This window comes from Belonocnema kinseyi, chromosome 4, assembly GCF_010883055.1.
Source record: "Belonocnema kinseyi isolate 2016_QV_RU_SX_M_011 chromosome 4, B_treatae_v1, whole genome shotgun sequence".
Lineage (NCBI taxonomy): Eukaryota > Metazoa > Arthropoda > Insecta > Hymenoptera > Cynipidae > Belonocnema > Belonocnema kinseyi.
The window spans coordinates 77,637,437-77,649,201 of NC_046660.1; the positions used below are offsets into that span (position 1 = coordinate 77,637,437).

General features: G+C 27.8%; 1 protein-coding gene across 1 annotated transcript in view; it reads right to left on the reverse strand.

Moving 5' to 3' along the window:
• The window catches only part of LOC117170626 (GAS2-like protein pickled eggs), a 141,739-nt gene extending 131,300 nt beyond the window's left edge, over positions 1-10,439 (reverse strand). The window contains exon 1 of the mRNA XM_033357527.1: positions 9,844-10,439. The gene's annotated coding sequence lies outside the window, so the exon portion shown is untranslated. The remainder of the gene's footprint in view (positions 1-9,843) is intronic.
• Between the last annotated feature and the right edge of the window lie 1,326 nt (positions 10,440-11,765).

Genomic DNA, 11,765 nt, shown 5'->3' on the forward strand with positions numbered 1-11,765 from the left:
ATCCCATCCACACACTACTCCTTTCCCCTGCCGAGTGAGTCACGCCTACCCCGAAAGGGAAATGGCTTAATGGTGTAATAATAATAATAATAATAACTTGAAGAGTATTTATCAATTTAAGGATATTAATAATTTATTAAAATGTTGAAAAATATTTTAAAGGTGATTCGTCGTAAATCTTTATACCGTTTAAGACATAAAGACACATGCAGCTGACTAAGAAACCAAACCAATTTTCTCTGATGTTCCATATGTAGTGTATTAACATAGAAATGTTTAGTTGGGAATTTTTGAAAATAATGAACCCAAACTTTCTACAAGGAGTGTATGTACCTCGTGATGATAAATTTCCAGAGAGTTATTGGGAAATTTAAAATTCTCATTTATTGCTTGCCTTTACCTGTGAGATCTGAAACAACGGTCAAAGACAACCTTTTCGGGCCTGAAGGGATCTAATTTGGTTTGAATCCCTATGGTTAGGGCTTGGATTTGGCTAACAGCTGTTTATGGCGCACCTGAAAAGGTGTCTCTACATAATGTCATAATCTTTACCGAGTTCACCAGCTTCGTGAAAGAATCCTGAATGATGAAGATATTTATGGATACTTTTGTAAACAGTGTAAGGTGTAGAACTGTAGATGAAGGTAATAGAAATACGTGTAACTTGTCATTTTCTGAAATCTAGATGATTCTTTTAGAATTTTAAAAGTAAATTTCGGTATTCTAATTATTAAGGCTGTGTCTAATCATCCCGAAGAATTGAGAGAGTTGGAAAAGGGGTTGGACTAGTCTACAAAATTCATGATGGCTAGACAAGCTTATCAAAATAATAATGGACTAATTTACTAATCATCCCGAATTTCGGGACAATGAGACGCTTCAAATTAGTAAACTTGTTTAGAAATTGCTTCTACTTTGCGAAATATAATCATTATAATAAATAAACAGAATATGATTGATTTTACATTTTTACAGTTTCAGCCTTGATATATTTTACATTGAAAGACTTCACAATCATTGTTAATTTAAGAATTTCTGTTTTCAGAACTAAATTAATATTCCTAGTGGGGAATTATATTGTCCCTTGAGAACAAAATTTAAAAAGAGTTAATATTATATTATTTGTAATTGGATAATTTAACCATTGAAGCGGTAAGGTAAACTGTTTTAAGTTCAATTAACTTAATTTGACAGGAAACGCAAACAATTTTGCTTCTTAGAGGAACAATTCAAAAGCGATTGACTAAATTGTTTTCTGTATAGGTAGATGGGCCAGTTTAATGACCATTGTGTGCAAAAATAGATGGCGAATTAAAAATAAAAACACTACATGAATTGTTTAAAAAATTATCTAAAATAATTTATATTGATATTAGTACAACATTTTATAATTTTTAAAATAATGCTTTCCATTGTAGAACACTTGTGAAATTCCTACAATTTTAAAATATTTAAATACATTTGGACACAACAGTTTGAGGTAAAATATTTCGAACTTGAATTTTTGTACTGTAATAGGTCTAAAAAACGAGAAAGTATGATTTTTGAAGGAAGCTGAATATGGTCAGAAAGTAGATATCACACTGATTAGCTTTCCCTAATTCAATTTTTATTTTTATTTTATGAAGTCAATAAAGATAATTTTTTCCTAATGTAAAATTTTTATGTTAACATTTTCAAAAGTGAACGATTTCTATCTCTACGAATTCAAAATTAGAAAGTATTGAATTTTTAGTATTCCAACCTAAATAAAATTTTTTTTAAGGTTTAAGGTAGTAGTTGTGCCACAAATCAAGTCTGGAAAAAAGTTTTCTATGATTTTAAGAATTTTAACATTATTACGATCATTGAAATTTTCACATTGTTGTTCCTATACCAATTTAAAAAAGAGGTTTAAAGTTTAATAAAGCACAGCTTATATTATTGGGGAAAGCATTAGAGTTTCTATTTTCAAAAATAAAAAACAATCTTCAAATAAAGTTATTTTTTAAAAGGATGTTTTATTAAAAAAATTTTTTTTAAGTTTTCAGACATAGAAAAATAATCTTTAACCCCAGCAAGAAAAAATGCAGCTGCAAAAACATTGTTAAAATAAATAATATTTGTAACTTTTACAATTTTTTGATCAAAAATCATGTTTTTTACTTTAAATAAATGTAAGTAACAGGAAAAAAAACTATTTCTGCAGAGATCTTAAACCTGAAGACTTAAAACATAATAAAACTCAAATTAAGGAGTTTAAAATTAATAAAAATTTTAGTTTTGCAAGCAGTTTTATAAACATAAAGTTCAAAGCTTAAGGTTTATTAAATTTAATGATTTTCAATAAAATATAGAAAAATATTTTTAAAATGCAGTCTTGAAATTTTTTCTATCGCTCAATTTCAAAATATAGCATTGAAACAATGAAACTGAACTACTTCCCTCGCAGCTTTCGATTAAAAAAATTAAGAAATTTGATTAATTGGATACCATTAAAAACTAAATAGTAAAAATATAAATAAAAGATTTTACGTTTTAAAGTTTTGAATAGTTTGCATGAAATGACATGATTTTAAAATTAAAAAGTCTTATAAACTTATAAATTATTGAGGATTATGCTTTTAAAATGTTTAGAATGAGATAATTTCAATTTTAATGACTGATGCATGGAAAGTTGATTAATAATTTCCAATTTTCATATTTAATTTTCTTACAGTAAGACAAATATTGTCATGATTCATTTAATCTACTCAGGAATTGCATATAAAAATATAATTAATATTCGTATTAAAGGACGTTGCCGATTTCCCTAAATATTTTAAAAACAATTTTCCCTATTATACTCTTTGTAGGATGAGAACTTATGTTTTACAGAGACATCACTTTTTTACATCAATAAGGAGCGTCATTAAGCAAAGCCCATTGTCTTTCATGCTAAAATGCTTTCTATTCCAGCCACATGGACTTATACATATTGCATCCGTTTTCTTCACTTCACTCTCTTTCTATTTTACCTACATAGGACTAATCTTAAGTAAGGTAAGACATAAAAAAATGAAGTCAGCAAACACAATTTTTATCTGTAAGCAAAATTTCATTGTGCAAGTGCATTTAATTATAAAAATAAAATTTTCAGTAAAAAATTAATTTTCAATAATAAACAACGAGTTGTAAAGAAAATAGTCAAATTTTTAACCACACCCATAAATGTGCAACTGAAATGATGAATCATCCACCAATAAATTAATTTCAACAAAAGAGATACATTTTTAACTAAATTGATCAATTTTTCTATCCAAGAAAAACTATACATTTACAAAAAAACTGAGACAGTGACATTTTTAGTTCAAAAATTAATTTTCGACGAAAAAAAAATTAAAACAAAAGATCCATATTCAACCAAAGAGATGAACTTTCAAATAAATGATGAATCTTCGAAAAAAAAAGAATTATTAGCATAAAAGTTCAATGGTTAACTTACTACCAAAGAAGATGAATCTTCAACAGAATGAATTAATTTTCAAATGAATAAATGAATTATCCACTAAATAAATGAATTTTTAATCAAATAGTACCATTTTCAACGAAAGAGATGAATATTCAAATAAAATTATGAAACTTGAACCAAACATTTAAATTTTTACCAAAAAAGTAACACTTTTACCCAAGCAAATGAATTTCCAAGCAAAAAGATAAATTTTCAACTAAAATACAAAAACTTCCAACCAAATAGTTGAACCTTCCAGTAACAAATATAAATTTTCAATAAAAAATAAAAATAGTTACATTTTAGTTAAATGGTTAATGTTTGACAAAAATCCTGAATTTTCCAAAAATAGTTCTATTTTTAATAAAAAATATAATAGTTGATATTTCAACTAAAAAATATTTGAATTGGAATTAAAAGCTAGTAGTTGAATTTAACCAAAAAAATGAATTCTTCAATAAAAATAGTTAGATTTGCAATTAATTAAAAAAAAAAAAACTTTAAGAGAGGAATTCTACTTTTGACCGAGTAGTGGAATTCTCAAACAAAAAAGTTAATTCTACAAAAAAAAAAATTCAACCATAAACGAGGAATATCAAACCACATAGTTGTATTTTCACCTAAAAAAGATCAAATTTCAATCAAAGATGGAATAGTTACATTTTCAGTTAAAAAATTAATGTTGAAAAAAAGAATTCGAAAAAATATTTCCATATTCAACGAAAGAGATGAATTTAAAACCAAAATGATGAATCTTTGACAAAAAAAAATGCATTTTTAACACAAGAGTTTAAATTTTACCCAAATTAATTTACTTCAAAAAGACGAATTTTTTACATAATAAATGAATTTTCAACTAAAAAATCCAATGGCGAATCTACAACTAACAAGTGAAGGTGCAACCCTTCAACTAACAAGTGAAGGCTCGCAGTACCGAGCTACAAGTAGATAACCAACATTTTTTCGAAACTGAGTTTATTGCAAAAAAGAATCTGAAAAAATGAAATGCATATTGTGATTGAAAGTTTTTTTTTAAATGTAATTTTTTAATATATGTAGTCATTAACAAATTAAAGTTGAATTTTAGTTATAATTTTAGCGTAGTAATAATTTGTTTCTTCTCAGAAAGATATTTTTTTGAAATTATTATCGTTTTAGGAAACGGAATAATTTTTTTCTAACAAAAATTCTTATTCAATTGTTCGTAATCAGCTTCGCCATATCTTGGGAAAAAGTTTGTATTTGAGTGAAGAATTGAAAATTAAATTTTCAATCGCTACCGAACACCGAGTTTCAAAAGCTGTTAAATTTTAACTTCAAAGTTCTTGGACGCTTTACTCGGAATTGGTTTCTTATTTTAGATTAAAACTTTTTTATTCTGATTCAGAAACTTAATATCTCAAGAGTAACTTTTTATTTTTTTATATAAACTGAAGATTACATTTTTATTGCAATCCGCAGCCTAGCCTGTTTCAATTTGTGGTCAGAGCGTCGGGTAAGAGTTACTTTTAGATTGTCAGCTGACCCATCTGCTGAAAAATTCCTATTTTGTTTGCTTTCAAGAAAAGATTGAATCTTTAAATCTTAATTAAAAAATTAATGGTAAATTTTTTAAACAAATTAGTTCCATTTTCAGCCAAAGGTACTACAAATTAAAAAAATGCATTATTTCAAAAAGGTTCAACTTTCAAACCCATTGATTAAATTTTCAATCAAACAATTGAATCTTTAACTAAAAAATATAAATTTCAATACAAAAAACGAAATAATTAAATGTTTAGTTACAAAAATTAATTTTCAACTAAAGTAGGCTTCAATAAAAAAATAAAATATTTTCCAACGAAATAGTCAACTGATCAACCAAAAAAGAGGAATTCTCAACCAAAAATAGTTGGATTTTCAAACAATGAGACGAATTTTGAACTAAAATAATGAGTCCTCAACTGCAATAATTAAATTTTTAGTATGATCGACTCTGATGCCAATTAAAAAATCTTTTATAATTATAATTTTTTATATTATAATGATTTCCGTCGTAATAAAGAATGTTATGAAAACCAGCCGCTACACTTTGATTAGTGAAAATGAAAAAATAGTTGAAAAGGCAATGAAAATAGTCACGATTTTGATGGTTACTGTTACTGAAACATCTGCAATTGGTTAACAATTATTTAATTATTTATAAAAGTAACTTCGTTACCACTTTCGTTACCAAAAAAGAGTAACTATTTCCAGTAAATGGTTTTAAAAAACACAAGTTACTTTCCATCACTGCTATCAACGTAAGTTGCTCGTTGGAAGAAATCTTGTGAATGGACAGGTTCTCCATTCACTTTTAACTCAAGCCGTCGCGTCGCGCCGCGTCGTTCTCGCGCCATAAAGCACCTACCCCCTTTCATTTTACTCGGATTTAATTCATGATCTTTCAGCTAATTCAATACAAACTATTCATTTTTTAAATATATGTGTTCGCACGTATTTTCTCCTTTGGATCAAAAATGATAATTTTTTCTTCAATGTTTCAATTGTGAAATACGCTTTTAGTTCGCTACACTAAAGATAAAGACTGTGTTTAAATGTCATTTGGAATATGCTAATCACTTTTTATAGTTGTTTTTAATTATGAAAGGAAATACATGTACATTTTATACAAATAGATCAAAGACTTTCACGATAATAATATGGTTCGTGCGTTTTTATATTATTTATATTCTCATCTCAATAAGAAGGTATAGGTTTGACATAAAAATTTATTTTCATGGATTTCATAAAGTCTGAGCCATCTTATTAACCAGCCATTTTTGACCAGCGGTTCTAGTTTTATTAATTGAAGATCCTTATTAAAAAATCGAAAATTTAATTTTCCATTAAAACTATACGATACGGAAAAAAACTTTAAAAGATCTCCAAAATTTGCTTACAACTATTGTTTGTTGTTGATAAAATACATCATTGTTTTATTCGTGAAAAATATAACTTAAAAGAAATCGATTTTATGGATAAACTATGTAAAATACGATAAAATGTATAAATAAGAATGGTTCATTTTAGAAATGTCTACAAATTTGTTTTGGAGCATTTCTTAATAACATGCATAGTTTTTGGTTGAATCTTGAAAAATTTTAATAAAAAAATTCCATCTTCCGGATAAACTATGCAAATTACATATGATAAAATGTACTAAGTCAAATTTTGTTACCTTGAAAAGGTCTACAAATTTGTTCAAAAACATTTCTGATTAGATGCATAGTTGTCGTTTTCATCGTGAAAAATGTTATCAAAAAGAAAAAAATTCCGTTGATTTGCCAAACGAAGCAAGGTGCGAAAAAATGTTAAAAAGAAAAATTATTTATCTTAAAAAGTTCTATAAATTTAATTCATACTACTCTTCGAGAAGATGCATTTTTTAATCGTGAAAATTAACAACAAAAGTAAAAATCTAAATTTGTGGAGAATCGACAAAAGATATAATAAAATGTTTAATAACAAACTTGTTCGCAAAAGTAATGGAAAAACTCAATTATATTGCAGAATTTTTTATACCTTTGGATCATTTTTAATTCGACCTCAACTCTTTAAAATCCCCTTAAAATCCACTGAATTCAATTAACCTTTTCGGGATTTTCAATTTTTTTAATTTACAATGAATTTGAATTTTTTTTATCTACTTAAATTATCTTTAATTTGTCTAATTTTCATATGAATGTTATCCAGCTTACGTGTATTCTCTTAAATGTTTTCAAACTCGCTCCAACTTCGCTAAAATCTATGGACATTTTTCGTTTTTTTTTTTGTAAATATCTTGAATTTATTTCCCCATGAATTCTTATTAATTTATCTTAAATTCTTTTAAATTCCTTGAATTCTATTGATTTTCTTTAATTACCCTGCTTTTCGAATTTACCTGAATTCTTCTAAATTCACTCAATTCCTTGCTTAGTTTTAAACAATTAATTAGAAAATTGTAGATTTTTTCAACTTCCTCTAAAGCCCTTTAAATTCACCTTTCAATTCTTAGCATTTTTTCCAATTTCTTAAATTTACTTGCAAATTTCTGAATTTAATTCCAAGTTTAATGAATTCAACTAATTTTCTAAATATTTTTGAAATTGTTTTAACTCTTAATTTTTTCTAAATTCACTTAATTTTTTTAAATTCGCTTTCAATGTGTATGAATTCCATCAATTTCTTCTTCATTTCCCTCAAATTTCTCTAAATTCGCTCTATTTTTACTTAATTCGTTCATTTGAATTTATCTGGAATTTATGTGGAATTCTTCTTAACTTATCCTGAATTCTTTAAAACTTGTTTGAATTCTTTGGAAATAACTGAATTTTTTAACTCTCACAAAAATCTTTTAAATTTACGTGGGTAATATGAATCTTTCTAAATTCCGCCAATTCTGCTCAATTAAATGGATTACATTTTTTTAAATTTAACTTGAAGTCTTGCAAACTCAGCTGAAATTCTTAGGCATTTTCTAAAGTTCTTTTTAAATTCTATGAATTCTTCTAAATTTACTCCAACCTTACTGAACTCAGTGAAATCTTTATATAAATTTTTTTAATTCACTTGAATTTTAATGAATTTCTTTGAATTCTTCTCATTTTCCATAAATTCCTCTAAATTCACTAGAATTTTAGGTGTTTTCTTTTTTTTGTCTATTTTTTGAATTTATCCTGAAATCGTTGACATTCACCTGGAATTCTAATAAATTGCATTGAATTCGTTTGAATCCTTTTGCATTAAAAAGAATATTAGACACTTTTGGTTATTTTTTAGGTTTACGTTTTACTTTTATCAAATATATTAGCCTGGCAGCCCTTTTTATTCTTTGTTTATTTTTAATAGATATTTTTTTCGACAACTTCGTTTTATCTGCCTCTTTTCGAGTTAAATAGGATACTTTTCGCATTTAAAAATATTTCAAAAACTAACCGCCACAATTTGAATCGTGAAAATGAAAAAGTAGTTGCAGACGCAATAAAATCGATAGTCATCAATAAATACTTGTGATATTTCAAAAGTAACTAAAAAAGGAACGATTTTTAGAGTCACTTTTACTAAAAAAAATAGTTACCAATCCCTTACTTATTTACAAAAATAACTTGTTACAAATATTGTTACTAAAAAAGTAACTAGTTACAGTTACTTCCCACGAATGGATATGTTATCTTTGATCAACAATTTCCGATAATACCATTTTTGAAAATTATTTCCGATAATGCAGTTTTATTTAATTACTTACTGTATATAATTATGATAGCCACAACTGGAAAAATATTGAATAGTACCGTCAAACGGGTTGACTTCGGACACATCGAGTACATTCAGACATTCCTAAATTGGTATTTTAAATTACTTTTGGGAGTGTAACCAGAATCTTGAACCAGTTGAAGCTTTTACTCGGTTTTATATTCTGGTTAAATGCCCCCTTAAGTAATTTAAACTAATAATGTAATGTCCGAAATTAACCCCTTTGACCGTATTGAACCGTAGAAACACGTACGAATTGTTTCACTTTTCCATATTTTACCGTTCTTTTTTGTATCGAATTGCTACGCTCGGTCGGGTGAATGACTAACTATAGGTGCTAACTAACATCGGTTTATTTCATGAATCATACAGTATGTATAGGTCTCGATAATTCTCGTTTTATCGTCGAGATATGGCTACAAAGCTCTACACGCCTTGTGTTTACACGCAAGTCGATGTAACTCATTTTTATCCAGTAGTTAAATAATAATGTTTCAACTCAATTTTCTGCCTCAATCATTTCCACTCCTGTTTTTTGTTGTAATTACACTATTAAAGATATAAATGTCAATCAGAAAATCCAGAAAAATATAAGACCTTTAGACTTACAATGTCCGATAAGCAGTAACATTTTTTGGCCGAAATTTATTAAATACGTCTGAGTTTCCAAAGTTCATAAATTTATTACATAAATAAGATTTTGAACTAAAAAATCGCATCACCCCAATGAGCTTTGCAATTGTTATAGACATTTGCTTATAATTTATAGTAGCGCTGAATCATGATTTTAAAGAAATGTTCGAAAAAAACAGTATCAATATCTCAAATATGAACATAAAAACTGACTAAATTAGCATTGCATACTTTTTACAAGCACAATTAAGGCAATTTCGCAATAACTTTTCATGCTTTTTAATTATGAATGGCACGTGCTAGGCGAATAACAGCTGTTTTGAACTTCAGTCCATCTAAAGTGGATTAACTGCTCTTAGTTGAAATTACAAAAGGTATTACGAATCGTAATTGCATGTTGCAGCTACATAGGTCTGATGCTGAGGATGCTGCGAGAGCATAACAAAACGAGTAGTGTCATGAAGAGTGATCGACGGCTCACTTACCAGTTAATCGTATCCCGCAGAATTAGCAATAGTCTTTTTCTCCTTTTTCTCCAACACCACTAAGTATTGCGATCACTCGCGAATAAATCCCGTTCACTTTAGCGACGAATCAGATTGTCATAATTATTCGTTGCACGAACAACCTTCGTGTGTGTGCGTATCACGTTCGCGCTCACTGATCATTGAGCTTTTAGTTTTTTGTCTTAACTATTCTTCAATTAAACTCTAATTTTTAGTTCATCATATTTTTGTGAACGTACTATTAGGATGAAAATATAAGGTCCTTAGATTAATAAATTGGGTCCCTTTAACAGGCTCATTGCGTATATAGATTACGCGAAATAATTACTCGTTTCGTTCGTTCGATTTTGGGTTAAAAATAAGAATTTGATCAATTCTTGGAGAGGGAGATTTTTGGGATTTAAGTCATGGACACGATGTTGCCGGTTTTCCGTTTTGATTTTCCCGCCCGCCGATTTTTCAGCGACTTTCCTTAAACGGGATGATAATGCGATTAGAGTAATTTAAAATTGTATGCGCCTCGCGGGTTATTTTCGAACCCCATGCTTACGTCTTCACGTCCCAACCAGAGACTGAAGCGCCTACGGGCAGTCTACCCGTATAAATGCGGTGTACAGTGTCTGGATGTCGATATAACTCTCTGGAAAGGGCAGTAGTTTTTGAATTTGGCGCCAGAGTCCGCTAGAGGACGGATGCTGCCTATCGGTAAGGCAAAAATTGATAAATTGGGTAAAATCCTGTTATCCGTTAAGTTGCAGCCTGTCGGTAAGGAAAAAAGTGATATATCTTGTAAGATTCTGTTAGCCTTTGAGTTGGAACATGTCGGTAAAGAAGAAGTTTATAAAAATTGTTAAACCCTGTTATCCGTTGAATTATATCTCATCTCTCTTATCTATTGAGATTTTATCAAAAGACAGGAATTTGAAAATTATTTTACCTATGGAGAAAACATACTCTAGTAGTTGAGAAAATACTCGAAAACGATTTCCAGATATTTTTAAAATAAATTTAAATAAATAGAAGTTTCTCAAAAACTTCACCGCACATTGTGGTGGAAAAAGTTAACTTTTTAATTTTAAAACAACTTTTATTTAAACAATTTGTATACATATGCAAGCTACGGAAAAATTATTAGCGCTATTCGTCTCTGCGGAAAAAATTATATAAAGTTTATATATTGGAACATTTTTTGTCTGATGTAATTTTTTATTAGTACATGTAGAAATTTTATACTACGTAATTGTTTATTTATACTGCGTTACCATAGAATTGATACCATTTTTTAAAGGTATCGAATTGTGATATTAGTTTTTCCGTATCTCGCATTTTTAAACGCAAATTATTTAAACACGTTTAGAAAGTCTCACAACATAATTCTGGTATTTCAATGATATATTTTATGTTAATAGGAGTGTCAAAAATCAATTTTAATTATTTAATATTTTATTGGATCTTTTATGGTTATTGGTTATTTGTTAAGACAAAGGACGATTTTTGACGACATGTTTCTCGAAAAGTATTACATTTTTCCAACTTTCCTTTTATAGATCTGTAGAGCTCTATAAACTCTCAGAAGAACTTTCTCATTTTTTATTTTTTAAATCATTCGTACGTTTTGAACGCTTTTTGGCTCTCCTGAAAAATGCTTTCCTTGGAACCAACATGCTTCATCGTGATACTCTTCAAATACATTAAAAACTCAAATTTTTTCTTATTGAATGTTTTATTATTTTTTAATTGTTCTTTTGCTGTAGTAATTTTTAAATATTTATAAGAGCCTCATGAGAAAAAGTTTAAATTAAAAATATTAAATTTTTCAAAAACTTTTAATTCCATATATAACTATTTCGGCGATTTTAACTCTTCTGATAGCGATAATACGTTTCTTCGTTTTACTTTCA